The sequence below is a fragment of the Pseudophryne corroboree genome, unplaced genomic scaffold (assembly GCF_028390025.1).
Source record: "Pseudophryne corroboree isolate aPseCor3 unplaced genomic scaffold, aPseCor3.hap2 scaffold_121, whole genome shotgun sequence".
NCBI lineage: Eukaryota > Metazoa > Chordata > Amphibia > Anura > Myobatrachidae > Pseudophryne > Pseudophryne corroboree.
The window spans coordinates 1,441,437-1,459,822 of record NW_026967835.1 but is presented as its reverse complement, the minus strand read 5'-3'; the positions used below and the strand labels follow the sequence as shown (position 1 = coordinate 1,459,822).

At 48.9% G+C, this 18,386-nt stretch overlaps 20 non-coding genes across 20 annotated transcripts; 17 read left to right on the top strand and 3 right to left on the bottom strand.

Annotated features, from left to right (window-relative positions):
* Positions 1 to 3,254: 3,254 nt before the first annotated feature.
* Positions 3,255 to 3,367, bottom strand: LOC134992071 (U5 spliceosomal RNA). The gene has a single exon (XR_010196265.1). It is a non-coding gene; the product is annotated as a U5 spliceosomal RNA (small nuclear RNA).
* A 286-nt stretch (positions 3,368 to 3,653) lies between these two features.
* Positions 3,654 to 3,770, bottom strand: LOC134992080 (U5 spliceosomal RNA). The gene has a single exon (XR_010196274.1). It is a non-coding gene; the product is annotated as a U5 spliceosomal RNA (small nuclear RNA).
* A 270-nt stretch (positions 3,771 to 4,040) lies between these two features.
* LOC134992020 (U5 spliceosomal RNA) lies at positions 4,041 to 4,156 on the bottom strand. Its single transcript, XR_010196217.1, has one exon. It is a non-coding gene; the product is annotated as a U5 spliceosomal RNA (small nuclear RNA).
* Positions 4,157 to 4,300: 144 nt separating this feature from the next.
* On the top strand, positions 4,301 to 4,464 carry LOC134992161 (U1 spliceosomal RNA). Its single transcript, XR_010196349.1, has one exon. It is a non-coding gene; the product is annotated as a U1 spliceosomal RNA (small nuclear RNA).
* A 152-nt stretch (positions 4,465 to 4,616) lies between these two features.
* On the top strand, positions 4,617 to 4,779 carry LOC134991887 (U1 spliceosomal RNA). The gene has a single exon (XR_010196108.1). It is a non-coding gene; the product is annotated as a U1 spliceosomal RNA (small nuclear RNA).
* Positions 4,780 to 5,453: 674 nt separating this feature from the next.
* LOC134992450 (U1 spliceosomal RNA) lies at positions 5,454 to 5,617 on the top strand. Its single transcript, XR_010196616.1, has one exon. It is a non-coding gene; the product is annotated as a U1 spliceosomal RNA (small nuclear RNA).
* Positions 5,618 to 5,769: 152 nt separating this feature from the next.
* LOC134992350 (U1 spliceosomal RNA) lies at positions 5,770 to 5,932 on the top strand. The gene has a single exon (XR_010196526.1). It is a non-coding gene; the product is annotated as a U1 spliceosomal RNA (small nuclear RNA).
* A 671-nt stretch (positions 5,933 to 6,603) lies between these two features.
* On the top strand, positions 6,604 to 6,767 carry LOC134992184 (U1 spliceosomal RNA). Its single transcript, XR_010196371.1, has one exon. It is a non-coding gene; the product is annotated as a U1 spliceosomal RNA (small nuclear RNA).
* Positions 6,768 to 6,919: 152 nt separating this feature from the next.
* LOC134991946 (U1 spliceosomal RNA) lies at positions 6,920 to 7,082 on the top strand. Its single transcript, XR_010196153.1, has one exon. It is a non-coding gene; the product is annotated as a U1 spliceosomal RNA (small nuclear RNA).
* Positions 7,083 to 7,756: 674 nt separating this feature from the next.
* LOC134992244 (U1 spliceosomal RNA) lies at positions 7,757 to 7,920 on the top strand. The gene has a single exon (XR_010196428.1). It is a non-coding gene; the product is annotated as a U1 spliceosomal RNA (small nuclear RNA).
* A 152-nt stretch (positions 7,921 to 8,072) lies between these two features.
* LOC134992441 (U1 spliceosomal RNA) lies at positions 8,073 to 8,235 on the top strand. The gene has a single exon (XR_010196612.1). It is a non-coding gene; the product is annotated as a U1 spliceosomal RNA (small nuclear RNA).
* A 670-nt stretch (positions 8,236 to 8,905) lies between these two features.
* LOC134991902 (U1 spliceosomal RNA) lies at positions 8,906 to 9,070 on the top strand. The gene has a single exon (XR_010196122.1). It is a non-coding gene; the product is annotated as a U1 spliceosomal RNA (small nuclear RNA).
* Positions 9,071 to 9,219: 149 nt separating this feature from the next.
* On the top strand, positions 9,220 to 9,382 carry LOC134992410 (U1 spliceosomal RNA). Its single transcript, XR_010196583.1, has one exon. It is a non-coding gene; the product is annotated as a U1 spliceosomal RNA (small nuclear RNA).
* Positions 9,383 to 10,056: 674 nt separating this feature from the next.
* Positions 10,057 to 10,220, top strand: LOC134992269 (U1 spliceosomal RNA). Its single transcript, XR_010196452.1, has one exon. It is a non-coding gene; the product is annotated as a U1 spliceosomal RNA (small nuclear RNA).
* Positions 10,221 to 10,372: 152 nt separating this feature from the next.
* Positions 10,373 to 10,535, top strand: LOC134992528 (U1 spliceosomal RNA). The gene has a single exon (XR_010196685.1). It is a non-coding gene; the product is annotated as a U1 spliceosomal RNA (small nuclear RNA).
* Positions 10,536 to 11,209: 674 nt separating this feature from the next.
* On the top strand, positions 11,210 to 11,373 carry LOC134992134 (U1 spliceosomal RNA). Its single transcript, XR_010196323.1, has one exon. It is a non-coding gene; the product is annotated as a U1 spliceosomal RNA (small nuclear RNA).
* A 152-nt stretch (positions 11,374 to 11,525) lies between these two features.
* Positions 11,526 to 11,688, top strand: LOC134992588 (U1 spliceosomal RNA). Its single transcript, XR_010196730.1, has one exon. It is a non-coding gene; the product is annotated as a U1 spliceosomal RNA (small nuclear RNA).
* Positions 11,689 to 12,359: 671 nt separating this feature from the next.
* Positions 12,360 to 12,523, top strand: LOC134992112 (U1 spliceosomal RNA). The gene has a single exon (XR_010196304.1). It is a non-coding gene; the product is annotated as a U1 spliceosomal RNA (small nuclear RNA).
* Positions 12,524 to 12,675: 152 nt separating this feature from the next.
* Positions 12,676 to 12,838, top strand: LOC134991933 (U1 spliceosomal RNA). The gene has a single exon (XR_010196145.1). It is a non-coding gene; the product is annotated as a U1 spliceosomal RNA (small nuclear RNA).
* Positions 12,839 to 13,509: 671 nt separating this feature from the next.
* On the top strand, positions 13,510 to 13,673 carry LOC134992108 (U1 spliceosomal RNA). The gene has a single exon (XR_010196300.1). It is a non-coding gene; the product is annotated as a U1 spliceosomal RNA (small nuclear RNA).
* The last annotated feature ends 4,713 nt before the right edge of the window (positions 13,674 to 18,386 follow it).

Sequence of the window (18,386 nt, the reverse complement as noted above, 5' to 3'; positions counted from 1 at the left end):
GACCACGCCCCCTGTGTCTCCTCCGTTGCAGACCCCATTTTGAAGCCTTGCCCCCGCACCGCTCCATCCCTGACTTGGAAATGGAGTGTTGCTGACCCACCTATCCCCCCCCCGCCCCGATTGACAGGCAGAGGCGATCGCATTCTCTGCGGGGTGCCGCAGAAAATGCAGGCACATGCGTATGCTCTTAGCAATTTTTGCAGTTGGATCGCTTATTGTGATTGCAATCCAACCTGAATCAGGCCCTATTACCTATCACAATGCGCTGCGGGCAGTACAAAATTGGGTTAATATAGGAGAAAAACCCCCAGACCTGTGCTCCTTAACTGTACCTGGTGGCTAGTGGAGCGGCTGCCCAGTAATCAGTGTCCACGCCAGTGCGCACACGGTCCACCCCCTACGGCCACGCTCCCCTTCATCAGCGGCCTCGTGATCCGGAAGGGTGGTGTGTGTGTGACTGACCTTAGGATGAAACCGGACCCTCCGCTGCAGTGACCCAGCAACCAGGGCACGGGAGTATACAGCGCCGCTGGGAGTGATGAAGCTGCAGTAAAGATGTCTATTAGACCTAGCCTGCTGCAGCCCTTGTAGATTCTCATAAAACAAGTTCTTCTTTTCTTGTCAAAATTTATAGCTAAGAATAGGCTGCCTGAGGCAGGCCCCTGTTAAGTGGCCTGCTACTGAAGGCACCAACTACAAACTGAGCTCCCTGTTCATGGAAGCGGGGTTATAGAGGAGAATGCACTGAGCATCTTGGGAACAGTCAAAAGCTTTGAGCCGGTTGGTGCCTCAGATCAAGATCCTACTCTACACCCCAATGTGAATCCTTGTGGAGTCCAGTGTACCCCACAGAAGAAATTAATGTGTCACACCCATTGGCAGCAACCTTAGAATAGCTGCTGACGGGCACAATTGAGAAAGGAAGGGGGGGGGGGGGGGACATTTGAATCCAGCACATAAATGCAATTCAAATATGTAATTTGTACCTTCCTATTTTAAAATATAATGGATGAACCTCACCCTGTGATAACAATCTTCATGATCAAGAGATCTCATATGCAAAATAAGTATGAGTTGGGATAGGGCTGGGGAGGGTGGCTGCTCGGGCAGCCCCTCCCCCGTCAAGTTAAGGAGATTCAACTGAGGAAGCACAAGGGAACTCTCGTCTGGGGACAACAACTGCAGGGAGACCACATCTTTTCAGATGAACATGGGAGGGCGGAAGGCTGCCTAATACTGAAGCACCATCAAATATCAAACCATATGCAACATCTAGTACAAGCCTTCCTGGGGGAAGGTCTGCAGCAGACGGATTTGCATACAGTGATGTTATTCAAGCAGTGGGCCAAAGTTGGCTGGAACCCTCATCTGCATATGAAAAGAGAAAAGGGGCGTGCAGGGCATGGCGGCCTTTTGCAGTGCTTGGATGACCCCTAGTTCTCATTAAACACCCCCACCCTCCTTTGGTGTGGGGCTCATGTTGGCCATGCCCCATCCCCTGAAGCATTCAAGCTGATTTCTTGCAGCAGCTGGGCACTGTAACAGCTCCAGAGCTGTTCTGTAAGGCAAGTAAAAGGGTGTGGGCCCTGCAGCACCACCTGTAGTTTGCATTGTGCGTTGGAAGGCACAAAGTAAGCAGACGGGAGGAGAAGTCAGGATAGTGCGCAAGGGCATCCTTTTCTCTTAGTCCGTAGAGGATGCTGGGGTCACATTAAGAACCATGGGGTATAGACGGGATCCGCAAGAGACATGGGCACTTTAAGACTATCAAAGGGTGTGAACTGGCTCCTCCCTCTATGCCCCTCCTCCAGACTCCAGTTATAGGAACTGTGCCCATGGAGACGGACATTTCGAGGAAAGGATTTATTGTTAAACTAAGGTGAGCATCTTACCAGCTCACACCTTAAGCATGCCGCAGAACGTGGCATTCAACAGAACACAAGCCAACGGCATGAACAATTGCAGCAAAAAGCTGACCAGAACCATAACACAACATGTGTATAACCACAAGTAATAACTGCAGACACAGTATGGACTGGGACGGGTGCCCAGCATCCTCTACAGACTAAGAGAAAAGGATTTACCGGTAGGTATTAAAATCCTATTTTCTCATACGACCTAGAGGATGCTGGGGTCACATTAAGAACCATGGGGTTATACCAAAGCTCTTGAACGGGTGGAAGAGTGCGTACGACTCTGCAGCACCGAATGACCCAACTTGAAGTTATCATCGGCCAAGGTATCAAACTTGTAAAACTTAGCAAAAGTGTTTACTAAATAGCTGCTCGGCAAAGTTGCAATGCCGAGACTCCCCGACCAGCTGCCCAGGATGAACCCACCTTTCTAGTAGAATGGGTCTTCACCTAATTCAGTAACGGCAATCCTGCCATGGAATGAGCATGCTGAATCTTACCACAGATCCAGCGCATAATGGTCTACATGGAAGCAGGACACCCAATCCTGTTGGGAGCATACAGGACAAACAGAGCCTCTGTTTTCCTAATCTGAACCGTTCTGGTGACATAAATTTTCAAAGTTCTGACCACAGCCAGAGACTTTGACTCAACGAAGGTGTCAGTGGCCAAAGGCACCATGTGGAAAGATGAACCACCTTCGGCAGAAATTGTTGACGTGTCCTCAATTCTGCTCTATCTTCATGAAAGATCAAATAAAGGCTCTTGTGATACTGCATGGTTTGTACTGTTTTCCATGTGCTCCCAGATCTTTCAAGCAAGTAGCATGGTCAAGAAAGTTCTGTTTGAAAAGAAACAAACATTTACTGTCATTGTTATGCAAATAAACTTACATTAAAGCTAACCAGAAAGCACACTCGTTCTGTCTTTAAACTGATAAAAGAAACCCCAATAATATGGGCATACCTCCCAACTTTGTCGGCTCGCAAAGAGGGACACACGCGCGGCGAAGTCGCACGCGCTCCCAAAAAGGGCGTGGCCTAAGTAAAAAGGGGCATGGCTTCGCGGGAGGACCCGCGATCGCGAGTCACGCCCCCGTTTTCGGCACTGAGGGGGCATGCCCAGCGCTCTGTGAGCCGCTGGCATGCCACCTCTCCCTCTGACTTCAGTGAATAGACGCTGTGCGCACAGCGACTATTCACCGCTGCTCTGCTAAGCAGGGCAGCGACAGACAGAGCCTCCCAACTGTCCTCCCCACCGCGGGACACTGCGGCCCGCAGGTGGGACAGCGGGACAGTCCCCAAAAAACGGGACTGTCCCGCGAAAATCGGGACAGTTGGGAGGTATGATATGGGGCATGCAAAAATTGAGATAAAACTCAGTTTTGCTCCTCTCCACGGAAATCTTTAGTAAAAGGCGAAAGATTTGTTCGTTCTGAAGAGAAACCAGAGCATGACCAAGATTCCACCTGTCGCCTGAGTGCCATGCCAGCAGTCCTCATTCAGCTCAAAGTGAGCACCCAATTTGAAAGAAAGAAAGCAGATTTCTCACCAGGCTTCCCCTTGCTATAAACATGGTTTGTACTCTTTTCCATGTGCTCCCAGATCTTTCAAGCAATTAGTATGGTCAAGAAAGTTCTGCTTGAAAAGAAACAGACATTTATTGTCATTGTTATGCAAATAAACTTACATTAAAGCTAACAAGAAAGCACACTCGTTCTGTCTTTAAACTGATAAAAGAAACCCCAATAATATGGGGCATGCAAAAATTGAGATAAAACTCAGTTTTGCTCCTCTCCACGGATAATCTTTAATAAAAGGCGAAAGATTTGTTCATTCTGAAGAGAAACCAGAGCATAACCAAGATTCCACCTGTCGCCTGAGTGCTGTGCCAGCAGTCCTCATTCAGATCAAAGTGAGCGCCCAATTTGAAAGAAAGCAGATTTCTCACCTGGCTTCTCCTTGCTATAAGCATGGTTTGTACTGTATTCCATGTGCTCCCAGATCTTTAAAGCAAGTAGCATGGTCAAGAAAGTTCTGTTTGAACATAAATAAACATTTACTGTCATTTCTATGCAAATGAGCTTACATTAAAGCACACTCATTCTATCTTTAAACCGGTAAAAGAAACCCCAAAAAGATGGGGCATGCAAAAATTGAGATAAAACTCGGTTTTGCTCCTCTCCACGGAAATCTTTAGTAAGAGGCGAAAGATTTGTTCGTTCTGAAGAGAAACCAGAGCATGACCAAGATTTTTATCTGAAAATATGTGTTCTCCCTGCAGTTGTTGTCCCCAGATGAGAGTTCCCTTGTGCTGCCTCAGCTGAATCTCCTTTACTTGACAGAGATGTGCCTGAGCAGCGGCCCTCCCCAGCCCTATCCCAAATCATACTTATTTTGCATAGGCGATACCATGGTCATGAAGATTGTTCTCCCAGGGTGAGGTTCATTCATTGCATTCTGGGTATGCTGACCCCTGTGATTTCCCCAAATGTGGGAAACTCGACTGCATTATTTGTGGTAGTGGGGGACTGTGTTTGTGCTTTCCTCTAGTCAGCTCTGGTAAAAGTCAGATTTATTTGTCTCAGATCTTCCTCTAGCCTTGTTCTTCTTTCGAGAGTTCCCTTGTGCTGCCTAAGTTGGATCTCTTTCACTTGACAGGGGGGTGCCCGAGTAGCGACCCTCCCCAGCTCTAGCCCAACTCCTACTTACCTGCCAGGTGAGATACTATGATCATGAAGGTGCTTCTCCCAGGGCAAGGCTCACCCATTGCACTCTGGGTGTGGTGCCCCTGCGATTTCCCCAAATGTGGGAAGCTTGACTGCATAATTTGTGTTTCCCCTGGTCGGCTCTCGTATAATTCAGATCTCTTTGTCTCAGGTCTCTCTCCAGCCTAGTTTGCTGTCTGTTTCCACTTCTTTTTTCATGAGCCCCTCCCTTTTATACCCTTGTGCACTATCCTGACTTCTCCTCTTGTCTGCTTATTTTGTGCCTTCCAATGCACAATGCAAACTACAGGTAGTGCTGCAGGGCCCACACCCTTTTACTTGCCGTACAGAGCAGCTCTGGAGCTGTTACAGTGCCCAGCTGCTGCAAGAAATCAGCTTGAATGCTTCAGGGGCTGGGGCATAGCCAACATGAGCCCCACACCGAAGGAGGGTGGAGGTGTTTAATGCGAACTAGGGGTCATCCAAGCGCCGCAAAAGGCCGCTATGCCCTGCACGCCCCTTTTCTCTTTTCATATGCAGACGAGGGTTGAAGCCAACTTTGACCCACTGCTTGGATGACATCACCGTATGCAAATCCATCTGCTGCAGGCCTTCCCCCAGGAATGCTTGCACTAGTTGTTGCATTTGGTTTGTTGTTTGGGGGTGCTTCATTATTAGGCAGCCTTCTGCCCTCCCATGTTCATCTGAAAATATGTGTTCTCCCTGCAGTTGTTGTCCCCAGATGAGAGTTCCCTTGTGCTGCCTCAGTTGAATCTCCTTTACTTGACAGAGATGTGCCTGAGCAGCGGCCCTCCCCAGCCCTATCCCAAATCATACTTATTTTGCATAGGAGATACCATGGTCATGAAGATTGTTCTCCCAGGGTGAGGTTCATTCATTGCATTCTGGGTATGCTGACCCCTGTGATTTCCCCAAATGTGGGAAACTCGACTGCATTATTTGTGGTAGTGGGGGACTGTGTTTGTGCTTTCCTCTGGTCAGCTCTGGTAAAAGTCAGATTTATTTGTCTCAGATCTTCCTCTAGCCTTGTTCTTCTTTCGAGAGTTCCCTTGTGCTGCCTCAGTTGAATCTCCTTCACTTGACAGGGGGGTACCCGAGCAGCGACCCTCCCCAGCTCTAGCCCAACTTCTACTTACCTGGCAGGTGAGATACTATGATCATGTAGGTGCTTCTCCCAGGGCAAGGCTCACCCATTGCACTCTGGGTGTGCTGCTCCTGCGATTTCCCCAAATGTGGGAAACTTGACTGCATAATTTGTGTTTCCCCTGGTCGGCTCTCGTATAATTCAGATCTCTTTGTCTCAGGTCTCTCTCCAGCCTAGTTTGCTGTCTGTTTCAACTTCTCTTTTCTTGAGCCGCTCCCTTCTATGCCCTTGCGCACTATCCTGACTTCTCCCGTCTGCTTACTTTGTGCCTTCCAATGCATAATGCAAACTACAGGTAGTGCTGCAGGGCCCACACCCTTTTACTTGCCGTTCAGAGCAGCTCTGGAGCTGTTACAGTGCCCAGCTGCTGCAAGAAATCAGCTTGAATGCTTCAGGGGCTGGGGCATAGCCAACATGAGCCCCACACCGAAGGAGGGTGGAGGTGTTTAATGCGAACTAGGGGTCATCCAAGCGCCGCAAAAGGCCGCCATGCCCTGCACGCCCCTTTTCTCTTTTCATATGCAGACGAGGGTTGAAGCCAACTTTGACCCACTGCTTGGATGACATCACTATATGCAAATCCATCTGCTGCAGGCCTTCCCCCAGGAATGCTTGTACTAGTTGTTGCATTTGGTTTGTTGTTTGGGGGTGCTTCAGTATTAGGCAGCCTTCTGCCCTCCCATGTTTATCTGAAAATATGTGTTCTCCCTGCAGTTGTTGTCCCCAGATGAGAGTTCCCTTGTGCTGCCTCAGTTGAATCTCCTTTACTTGACAGAGATGTGCCTGAGCAGCGGCCCTCCCCAACCCTATCCCAAATCATACTTATTTTGCATAGGCGATACCATGGTCATGAAGATTGTTCTCCCAGGGTGAGGTTCATTCATTGCATTCTGGGTATGCTGACCCCTGTGATTTCCCCAAATGTGGGAAACTCGACTGCATTATTTGTGGTAGTGGGGGACTGTGTTTGTGCTTTCCTCTGGACAGCTCTGGTAAAAGTCAGATTTCTTTGTCTCAGATCTTCCTCTAGCCTTGTTCTTCTTTCGAGAGTTCCCTTGTGCTGCCTCAGTTGGATCTCTTTAACTTGACAGGGGGGTGCCCGAGCAGCGACCCTCCCCAGCTCTAGCCCAACTCCTACTTACTTGCCAGGTGAGATACTATGATCATGAAGGATCTTCTCCCAGGGCAAGGCTCACCCATTGCACTCTGGGTGTGGTGCCCCTGCGATTTCCCCAAATGTGGGAAGCTTGACTGCATAATTTGTGTTTCCCCTGGTCGGCTCTCGTATAATTCAGATCTCTTTGTCTCAGGTCTCTCTCCAGCCTAGTTTGCTGTCTGTTTCCACTTCTTTTTTCATGAGCCCCTCCCTTTTATACCCTTGTGCACTATCCTGACTTCTCCTCCTGTCTGCTTACTTTGTGCCTTCCAATGCACAATGCAAACTACAGGTAGTGCTGCAGGGCCCACACCCTTTTACTTGCCGTACAGAGCAGCTCTGGAGCTGTTACAGTGCCCAGCTGCTGCAAGAAATCAGCTTGAATGCTTCAGGGGCTGGGGCATAGCCAACATGAGCCCCACACCGAAGGAGGGTGGAGGTGTTTAATGCGAACTAGGGGTCATCCAAGCGCCGCAAAAGGCCGCCATGCCCTGCACGCCCCTTTTCTCTTTTCATATGCAGACGAGGGTTGAAGCCAACTTTGACCCACTGCTTGGATGACATCACCGTATGCAAATCCATCTGCTGCAGGCCTTCCCCCAGGAATGCTTGCACTAGTTGATGCATTTGGTTTGTTGTTTGGGGGTGCTTCAGTATTAGGCAGCCTTCTGCCCTCCCATGTTCATCTGAAAATATGTGTTCTCCCTGCAGTTGTTGTCCCCAGATGAGAGTTCCCTTGTGCTGCCTCAGTTGAATCTCCTTTACTTGACAGAGATGTGCCTGAGCAGCGGCCCTCCCCAGCCCTATCCCAAATCATACTTATTTTGCATAGGAGATACCATGGTCATGAAGATTGTTCTCCCACGGTGAGGTTCATTCATTGCATTCTGGGTATGCTGACCCCTGTGATTTCCCCAAATGTGGGAAACTCGACTGCTTTATTTGTGGTAGTGGGGGACTGTGTTTGTGCTTTCCTCTGGTCAGCTCTGGTAAAAGTCAGATTTCTTTGTCTCAGATCTTCCTTTAGCCTTGTTCTTCTTTCGAGAGTTCCCTTGTGCTGCCTCAGTTGGATCTCCTTCACTTGACAGGGGGGTACCCGAGCAGCGACCCTCCCCAGCTCTAGCCCAACTTCTACTTACCTGGCAGGTGAGATACTATGATCATGTAGGTGCTTCTCCCAGGGCAAGGCTCACCCATTGCACTCTGGGTGTGCTGCTCCTGCGATTTCCCCAAATGTGTGAAACTTGACTGCATAATTTGTGTTTCCCCTGGTCGGCTCTCGTATAATTCAGATCTCTTTGTCTCAGGTCTCTCTCCAGCCTAGTTTGCTGTCTGTTTCAACTTCTCTTTTCTTGAGCCGCTCCCTTCTATGCCCTTGCGCACTATCCTGACTTCTCCCGTCTGCTTACTTTGTGCCTTCCAATGCACAATGCAAACTACAGGTAGTGCTGCAGGGCCCACACCCTTTTACTTGCCGTTCAGAGCTGCTCTGGAGCTGTTACAGTGCCCAGCTGCTGCAATAAATCAGCTTGAATGCTTCAGGGGATGGGGCATGGCCAACATGAGCCCCACACCAAAGGAGGGTGGGGTGTTTAATGCGAACTAGGGGTCATCCAAGCACCGCAAAAGGCCGCCATGCCCTGCACGCCCCTTTTCTCTTTTCATATGCAGATGAGGGTTGAAGCCAACTTTGACCCACTGCTTGGATGACATCACCGTATGCAAATCCGTCTTCTGCAGAACTTCCCCCAGGAATGCTTGCACTAGTTGTTGCATTTGGTTTGTTGTTTGGGGGTGCTTCAGTATTAGGCAGCCTTCTGCCCTCCCATGTTCATCTGAAAATATGTGTTCTCCCTGCAGTTGTTGTCCCCAGATGAGAGTTCCCTTGTGCTGCCTCAGTTGAATCTCCTTTACTTGACAGAGATGTGCATGAGCAGCGGCCCTCCCCAGCCCTATCCCAAATCATACTTATTTTGCATAGGAGATACCATGGTCATGAAGATTACTCTCCCAGGGTGAGGTTCATTCATTGCATTCTGGGTATGCTGACCCCTGTGATTTCCCCAAATGTGGGAAACGTGACAGCTTTATTTGTTGGCAGTGGGGGACTGTGTTTGTGTTTTCCTCTGATCTCTGGTAAAAGTCAGATTTCTTTGTTTCAGATCTTCCTCTAGCCTTGTTCTTCTTTCGAGAGTTTCCTTGTGCTGCCTCAGTTGGATCTCCTTCACTTGACAGGGGGGTGCCCGAGCAGCGACCCTCCCCAGCTCTAGCCCAACTCCTACTTACCTGCCAGGTGAGATACTATGATCATGAAGGTGCTTCTCCCAGGGCAAGGCTCACCCATTGCACTCTGGGTGTGCTGCCCCTGCGATTTCCCCAAATGTGGGAAACTTGACTGCATAATTTGTGTTTCCCCTGGTCAGGTCTCGTATAATTCAGATCTCTTTGTCTCAGGTCTCTCTCCTGCCTAGTTTGCTGTCTGTTTCCACTTCTCTTTTCTTGAGCCGCTCCCTTCTATGCCCTTGCGCACTATCCTGACTTCTCCTCCTTTCTGCTTACTTTGTGCCTTCCAACGCACAATGCGAACTACAGGTAGTGCTGCAGGGCCCACACCCTTTTACTTGCCTTACAGAGCAGCTCTCGAGCTGTTACAGTGCCCAGCTGCTGCAAGAAATCAGCTTGAATGCTTCAGGGGCTGGGGCATAGCCAACATGAGCCCCACACCGAAGGAGGGTGGAGGTGTTTAATGCAAACTAGGGGTCAGCCAAGTGCTGCAAAAGGCCACCATGCCCTGCACGCCCCTTTTCTCTTTTCATATGCAGACGAGGGTTGAAGCCAACTTTGACCCACTGCTTGGATGACATCACCATATGCAAATCTATCTGCTGCAGGCCTTCCCCCAGGAATGCTTGCACTAGTTGTTGCATTTGGTTTGTTGTTTGGGGGTGCTTCAGTATTAGGCAGCCTTCTGCCCTCCCATGTTCATCTGAAAATATGTGTTCTCCCTGCAGTTGTTGTCCCCAGATGAGAGTTCCCTTGTGCTGCCTCAGTTGAATCTCCTTTACTTGACAGAGATGTGCCTGAGCAGCGGCCCTCCGCAGCCATATCCCAAATCATACTTATTTTGCATAGGAGATACCATTGTTATGAAGATTGTTCTCCCAGGGTGCGGTTCATTCATTGCACTCTGGGTATGCTGAACCCTGTGATTTCCCCAAATGTGGGAAACTCGACTGCATTATTTGTGGTAGTGGTGGACTGTGTTTGTGCTTTCCTCTGGTCAGCTCTGGTTAAAGTCAGATTTCTTTGTCTCAGATCTTCCTCTAGCCTTGTTCTTCTTTCGAGAGTTCCTTTGTGCTGCCTCAGTTGGATCTCCTTCACTTGACAGGGGGGTGCCCGAGCAGCGACCCTCCCCAGCTCTAGCCCAACTCCTACTTACCTGCCAGGTGAGATACTATGATCATGAAGGTGCTTCTCCAAGGGCAAGGCTCACCCATTGCACTCTGGGTGTGCTGCTCCTGCGATTTCCCCAAATGTGGGAAACTTGACTGCATAATTTGTGTTTCCCCTGGTCAGGTCTCGTATAATTCAGATATCTTTGTCTCAGGTCTCTCTCCAGCCTAGTTTGCTGTCTGTTTCCACTTCTCTTTTCTTGAGCCGCTCCCTTCTATGCCCTTGCGCACTATCCTGACTTCTCCTCCTTTCTGCTTACTTTGTGCCTTCCAACGCACAATGCGAACTACAGGTATTGCTGCAGGGCCCACACCCTTTTACTTGCCTTACAGAGCAGCTCTGGAGCTGTTACAGTGCCCAGCTGCTGCAAGAAATCAGCTTGAATGCTTCAGGGGCTGGGGCATAGCCAACATGAGCCCCACACCGAAGGAGGGTGGAGGTGTTTAATGCAAACTAGGGGTCAGCCAAGTGCCGCAAAAGGCCACCATGCCCTGCACGCCCCTTTTCTCTTTTCATATGCAGACGAGGCTTGAAGCCAACTTTGACCCACTGCTTGGATGACATCACCATATGCAAATCTATCTGCTGCAGGCCTTCCCCCAGGAATGCTTGCACTAGTTGTTGCATTTGGTTTGTTGTTTGGGGGTGCTTCATTATTAGGCAGCCTTCTGCTCTCCCATGTTCATCTGAAAATATGTGTTCTCCCTGCAGTTGTTGTCCCCAGATGAGAGTTCCCTTGTGCTGCCTCAGTTGAATCTCCTTTACTTGACAGAGATGTGCCTGAGCAGCGGCCCTCCCCAGCCCTATCCCAAATCATACTTATTTTGCATAGGAGATACCATGGTCATAAAGATTGTTCTCCCAGGGTGAGGTTCATTCATTGCATTCTGGGTATGCTGACCCCTGTGATTTCCCCAAATGTGGGAAACTCAACTGCATTATTTGTGGTAGTGGGGGACTGTGTTTGTGTTTTCCTCTGGTCAGCTCTGGTAAAAGTCAGATTTCTTTGTCTCAGATCTTCCTCTAGCCTTGTTCTTCTTTCGAGAGTTCCATTGTGCTGCCTCAGTTTGATCTCCTTCACTTGACAGGGGGGTACCCGAGCAGCGACCCTCCCCAGCTCTAGCCCAACTCCTACATACCTGCCAGGTGAGATACTATGATCATGAAGGTGCTTCTCCCAGGGCAAGGCTCACCCATTGCACTCTGGGTGTGCTGCTCCTGTGATTTCCCCAAATGTGGGAAACTTGACTGCATAATTTGTGTTTCCCCTGGTCGGCTCTCGTATAATTCAGATCTCTTTGTCTCAGGTCTCTCTCCAGCCTAGTTTGCTGTCTGTTTCCACTTCTCTTTTCTTGAGCCGCTGCCTTCTATGCCCTTGTGCACTCTCCTGACTTCACCTGTCTGCTTACTTTGTGCCTTCCAACGCACAATGCAAACTACAGGTAGTGCTGCAGGGCCAACACCCTTTTACTTGCCTTACAGAGCAGCTCTGGAGCTGTTACAGTGCCCAGCTGCTGCAAGAAATCAGCTTGAATGCTTCAGGGGCTGGGGCATAGCCAACATGAGCCCCACACCGACGGAGGGTGGAGGTGTTTAATGCTAACTAAGGGTCATCCAAGCGCCGCAAAAGGCCGCCATGCCCTGCATACCCCTTTTCTCTTTTCATATGCAGATGAGGGTTCCAGCCAACTTTGGCCCACTGCTTGGATGACATCACCGTATGCAAATCCGTCTTCTGCAGACCTTTTCCCAGGAATGCTTGTACTAGTTGTTGCATTTGGTTTGTTGTTTGGGGGTGCTTCAGTATTAGGCAGCCTTCTGCTCTCCCATGTTCATCTGAAAATATGTGTTCTCCCTGCAGTTGTTGTCCCCAGATGAGAGTTCCCTTGTGTTGCCTCAGTTGAATCTCCTTTACTTGACAGAGATGTGCCTGAGCAGCGGCCCTCCCCAGCCCTATCCCAAATCATACTTATTTTGCATAGGAGATACAATTGTCATGAAGATTGTTCTCCCAGGGTGAAGTTCATTCATTGCATTCTGGGTATGCTGACTCCTGTGATTTCCCCAAATGTGGGAAACTCGACTGCATTATTTGTGGTAGTGGGGGACTGTGTTTGTGCTTTCCTCTGGTCAGCTCTGGTAAAAGTCAGATTTCTTTGTCTCAGATCTTCCTCTAGCCTTGTTCTTTTTTCGAGAGTTTCCTTGTGCTGCCTCAGTTGGATCTCCTTCACTTGACAGGGGGGTGCCCGAACAGCGACCCTCCCCAGCTCTAGCCCAACTCCTACTTACCTGCCAGGTGAGATACTATGATCAGGAAGGTGCTTCTCCCAGGGCAAGGCTCACCCAATGCACTCTGGGTGTGCTGCTCCTACGATTTCCCCAAATGTGGGACACTTGATTACATAATTTGTGTTTCCTCTGGTCGGCTCTCGTATAATTCAGATCTCTTTGTCTCAGGTCTCTCTCCAGCCTAGTTTGCTGTCTGTTTCCACTTCTCTTTTCTTGAGCCGCTCCCTTCTATGCCCTTGTGCACTATCCTGACTTCTCCCGTCTGCTTACTTTGTGCCTTCCAACGCACAATGCAAACTACAGGTAGTGCTGCAGGGCCCACACCCTTTTACTTGCTTTACAGAGCAGCTCTGGAGCTGTTACAGTGCCCAGCTGCTGCAAGAAATCAGCTTGAATGCTTCAGGGGCTGGGGCATAGCCAACATGAGCCCCACACCGAAGGAAGGTGGAGGTGTTTAATGCGAACTAGGGGTCATCCAAGCGCCGCAAAAGGCCGCCATGCCCTGCACACCCCTTTTTTATTTTCATATGCAGACGAGGGTTGAAGCCAACTTTGACCCACTGCTTGGATGACATCACCATATGCAAATCCATCTGCTGCAGGCCTTCCCCCAGGAATGCTTGCACTAGTAGTTGCATTTGATTTGTTGTTTGGGGGTGCTTCAGTATTAGGCAGCCTTCTGCCCTCCCATGTTCATCTGAAAATATGTGTTCTCCCTGCAGTTGTTGTCCCCAGATGAGAGTTCCCTTGTGTTGCCTCAGTTGAATCTCCTTTACTTGACAGAGATGTGCCTGAGCAGCGGCCCTCCCCAGCCCTATCCCAAATCATACTTATTTTGCATAGGAGATACCATGGTCATGAAGATTGTTCTCCCAGGGTGAGGTTCATTCATTGCACTCTGGGTATGCTGACCCCTGTGATTTCCCCAAATGTGGGAAACTCGACTGCATTATTTGTAGTAGTGGGGGACTGCGTTTGTGCTTTCCTCTGGTCAGCTCTGGTAAAAGTCAGATTTCTTTGTCTCAGATCTTCCTCTAGCCTTGTTCTTCTTTCGAGAGTTCCCTTGTGCTGCCTCAGTTGGATCTCCTTCACTTGACAGGGGGTGCCCGAGCAGCAATCCTCCACAGCTCTAGCCCAACTCCTACTTACCTGCCAGGTGAGATACTATGATCTTCACTGTTAGGGCAATCAGGATGTGGAATTCCCTGCCAGGGAAGGTGGTAATGGCGGACTCTGTAATTGGATTTAAAAAAGGAATGGATACATTTATGAATGAAAAAGCTATCCAAGGTTATAATACTTAAAATATCAACATGGTTAATCCGGGGGTAACATGAGTTATAGTAGCTAACTAGTCATAAAACATTATTCAGCAAGTATGTAGAATCATCACAACTTAAAACAGGTTGAACACGATGGGCAATTTGCCTCTATTCAACCTCAAAAACTATGTTACTATATGTTACTATATTACTATGTTACTGTAGTATACAGAACACCACAATGTAATGAGCAGTGATAGTGAGCACTGATGAGGATACTAGAACTGACACTGAGCAGCAAGATGCAGCACTGGACTATTAGTAATGTACTGTAGTATGCTGAGCACCACAATGCAGCACAAGACAATGAGCAGTGATACTGAGCACTGATGAGGATACTACTGAGAACTGACACTGAGCAGGAGAGACACACTACTAGTATTACTGAGCAGCAATAAGTAACCACTGATACTGAGCACTGATATTGAGATTTCCACTGAGAGAACATAGCCACGTCCTCTCCGCTCTCTCTTCAATGCACGAGTAAAAATGGCGGCAACGCGCAGCTCTTTATATGGAATCCGAATCTCGCGAGAATCCGACAGCGGGATGATGACATTTTCCCTTGTTCAGGTTTTCCGAGTCAGGCGGGAACAACCGAGCCTGCCTCGGACCAGTGTAAACCACGTGGAGTTCGTCGGGAATTCGGTTCTCGGAGAACCGAACCCGCTCCTCTCTACCTTATACCCATCAATTTTTTTATTTTCAATCTAAGCCCCTGCAGTTTTCTGTAAGCATCTGCTTCGCTATGATGATCAACAAGTCACAAGGGCAAACACTCAGGGCTTGAGGCGTAGATCTTAGGACCAGCTGCTACAAGCATGGCAGAGGTGTCACTATCACTGGTGACACCCAGAGAGGTGGCGAGGGAGATTGTAATGCAGTGCGCGCAGATAAGCAGTGCAATGGTAAAAAGGAGGCATGGTTTCATAGGTAGGGGCGTGGCCTGGTGGCCTGAATCTACATTTTGTTGCTCCGGGTGTCCCGGGGGTTGGGGGCTGCACCCGGGGACTAGTGTGTGTGCGGTGCTGGCTCCTGCACAGTGACAGGGCATGGCCACCCAGCATGACGCCTCCATTCTTGACCATGCTGTAATTGCAGTCGCACTGCAGTTCAGCGTGATCATAAAAAATGGTGTAGCCTCCTGCTGGTGCAGACTGTATGTGCGCGCAGGAAGCCGCCACCATTTTTGTGATCACAGCGGCTGAATGTGATGTCATACAGCCGCTGTGACCACGCCCCCTGTGTCTCCTCCGTTGCAGACCCCATTTTGAAGCCTTGCCCCCGCACCGCTCCATCCCTGACTTGGAAATGGAGTGTTGCTGACCCCCCTCTCCCCCCCCCGCCCCGATTGACAGGCAGAGGCGATCGCATTCTCTGCGGGGTGCCGCAGAAAATGCAGGCACATGCGTATGCTGTTAGCAAATTTTGCAGTTGGATCGCTTATTGTGATTGCATTCCAACCTGAATCAGGCCCTATTACCTATCACAATGCGCTGCGGGCAGTACAAAATTGGGTTAATATAGGAGTAAAACTCCCAGACCTGTGCTCCTTAACTGTACCTGGTGGCTAGTGGAGCGGCTGCCCAGTAATCAGTGTCCACGCCAGTGCGCACACGGTCCACCCCCTACGGCCACGCTCCCCTTCATCAGCGGCCTCGTGATCCGGAAGGGCGGTGTGTGTGTGACTGACCTTAGGAAGAAACTGGAGCCTCCGCTGCAGTGACCCAGCAACCAGGGCACGGGAGTATACAGCGCCGCTGGGAGTGATGAAGCTGCAGTAAAGATGTCTATTAGACCTAGCCTGCTGCAGCCCTTGTAGATTCTCATAAAACAAGTTCTTCTTTTCTTGTCAAAATTAATAGCTAAGAATAGGCTGCCTGAGGCAGGCCCCTGTTAAGTGGCCTGCTACTGAAGGCACCAACTACAAACTGAGCTCCCTGTTCATGGAAGCGGGGTTATAGAGGAGGATGCGCTGAGCATCTTGGGAACAGTCAAAAGCTTTGAGCCGGTTGGTGCCTCAGATCAAGATCCTACTCTACACCCCAATGTGAATCCTTGTGGAGTCCAGTGTACCCCACAGAAGAAATTAATGTGTCACACCCATTGGCAGCAACCTTAGAATAGCTGCTGACGGGCACAATTGAGAAAGGAAGGGGGGGGGGGGGACATTTGAATCCAGCACATAGATGCAATTCAAATATGTAATTTGTACCTTCCTATTTTAAAATATAATGGATGAACCTCACCCTGTGAGAACAATCTTCATGATCAAGATATCTCATATGCAAAATAAGTATGAGTTGGGATAGGGCTGGGGAGGGTGGCTGCTCGGGCAGCCCCTCCCCCGTCAAGTTAAGGAGATTCAACTGAGGACGCACAAGGGAACTCTCGTCTGGGGACACCAACTGCAGGGAGACCACATCTGTTCAGATGAACATGGGAGGGTGGAAGGCTGCCTAATATTGAAGCACCATCAAATATCAAACCATATGCAACAACTAGTACAAGCATTCCTGGGGGAAGGTCTGCAGAAGACGGATTTGCATACGGTGATGTCATCCAAGATGTGGGCCAAAGTTGGCTGGAACCCTCATCTGCATATGAAAAGAGAAAAGGGGCATGCAGGGCATGGCGGCCTTTTGCGGTGCTTGGATGACCCCTAGTTCGCATTAAACACCCCCACCCTCCTTTGGTGTGGGGCTCATGTTGGCCATGCCCCATCCCCTGAAGCATTCAAGCTGATTTCTTGCAGCAGCTGGGCACTGTAACAGCTCCAGAGCTGTTCTGTAAGGCAAGTAAAAGGGTGTGGGCCCTGCAGCACCACCTGTAGTTCGCATTGTGCGTTGGAAGGCACAAAGTAAGCAGACGGGAGGAGAAGTCAGGATAGTGCGCAAGGGCATCCTTTTCTCTTAGTCCGTAGAGGATGCTGGGGTCACATTAAGAACCATGGGGTATAGACGGGATCCGCAAGAGACATGGGCACTTTAAGACTTTCAAAGGGTGTGAACTGGCTCCTCCCTCTATGCCCCTCCTCCAGACTCCAGTTATAGGAACTGTGCCCAGGGAGACGGACATTTCGAGGAAAGGATTTATTGTTAAACTAAGGTGAGCATCTTACCAGCTCACACCTTAAGCATGCCGCAGAACGTGGCATTCAACAGAACACAAGCCAACGGCATGAACAATTGCAGCAAAAAGCTGACCAGAACCATAACATAACATGTGTATAACCACAAGTAATAACTGCAGACACAGTATGGACTGGGACGGGTGCCCAGCATCCTCTACGGACTAAGAGAAAAGGATTTACCAGTAGGTATTAAAATCCTATTTTCTCATACGACCTAGAGGATGCTGGGGTCACATTAAGAACCATGGGGTTATACCAAAGCTCTTGAACGGGTGGGAGAGTGCGTACGACTCTGCAGCACCGAATGACCCAACTTGAGGTTATCATCAGCCAAGGTATCAAACTTGTAAAACTTAGCAAAAGTGTTTACTAAATAGCTGCTCGGCAAAGTTGCAATGCCGAGACTCCCCGACCAGCTGCCCAGGATGAACCCACCTTTCTAGTAGAATGGGTCTTCACCTAATTCAGTAATGGCAATCCTGCCATGGAATGAGCATGCTGAATCTTACCACAGATCCAGCGCATAATGGTCTACATGGAAGCAGGACACCCAATCCTGTTGGGAGCATACAGGACAAACAGAGCCTCTGTTTTCCTAATCTGAACCGTTCTGGTGACATAAATTTTCAAAGTTCTGACCACAGCCAGAGACTTTGACTCAACGAAGGTGTCAGTGGCCAAAGGCACCATGTGGAAAGATGAACCACCTTCGGCAGAAATTGTTGACGTGTCCTCAATTCTGCTCTATCTTCATGAAAGATCAAATAAAGGCTCTTGTGATACTGCATGGTTTGTACTGTTTTCCATGTGCTCCCAGATCTTTCAAGCAAGTAGCATGGTCAAGAAAGTTCTGTTTGAAAAGAAACAACATTTACTGTCATTGTTATAGAATTTGGGAGAAAAAACAAGAAGAAATCTGCACTGTTGACGCACTGGACAGAATGAATGAATCATAAAATATAACCTTTATTAAGTATGTATTAAAATTGGATAAATATTAATATTATTATCCCAAACTGCAGTGAAACATAAATGTTAAAATCACAGAACTAACATACATGTGCATAAGAAGAATAAAGAGATGTGAAAAAAAGGTTTAAAAAGCGTGTCCGTGTGTGATTATTTTTGAAGGCACAACCCTGGCGGGGTTGTTTATATAGATATATATGTTGCTAATAATCACTTTCTAGCGTAATGTTATTAAATAGCTGTTAGTATCTATGTCGTCAGGTACCACTGGGTCGTATC